This window comes from Etheostoma spectabile, chromosome 23 (assembly GCF_008692095.1).
Source record: "Etheostoma spectabile isolate EspeVRDwgs_2016 chromosome 23, UIUC_Espe_1.0, whole genome shotgun sequence".
In the NCBI taxonomy this organism is placed as follows: domain Eukaryota; kingdom Metazoa; phylum Chordata; class Actinopteri; order Perciformes; family Percidae; genus Etheostoma; species Etheostoma spectabile.
This window is the reverse complement of record NC_045755.1, coordinates 8,514,553-8,514,974: the sequence shown is the minus strand read 5'-3', so window position 1 is coordinate 8,514,974 and position 422 is coordinate 8,514,553. Positions and strand designations below refer to the sequence as shown.

Genomic DNA, 422 nt, shown 5'->3' with positions numbered 1-422 from the left:
CCATTTGTTTCTGTGTGACTACAGCCAAGGCTACCATCCTTTCTTTAGGGATATCTTAATGATGCTAACACCACACACACAGTTGTTGCCCAGAATGCAGAATGCTTACTAGCTGCTAGGCTAACAAGGCTACCTTAAGCTATAAATTCACATTCATTTCTTCAAGAAAATGCTAACAAAGCTAATCCTCAACCAAGTGTATTAGCATAGTTAGCACTTTCTCCCAACAATGCAAATGCATTTCATTTGCTACCGGGACTAGGAGGACCTTGGCTAACAGCTACCGTCATTTCTTTTTAGAAATGTATTAATAATGCTAACACCCCACTAACAATATTTCTAATGCCTTTTTACTAGCTGCTAGGCTAACAGTAGCCCAAAGCTACAAATAGTTCTAATGCATTTTTACTAGCTGCTAGGCT

At 39.1% G+C, this 422-nt stretch overlaps 1 protein-coding gene across 15 annotated transcripts in view; it reads right to left on the bottom strand.

Moving 5' to 3' along the window:
* nrcama (neuronal cell adhesion molecule a) overlaps positions 1–422 on the bottom strand; it is a 1,100,153-nt gene that overhangs the window by 960,823 nt on the left and 138,908 nt on the right. The window lies entirely within an intron of this gene.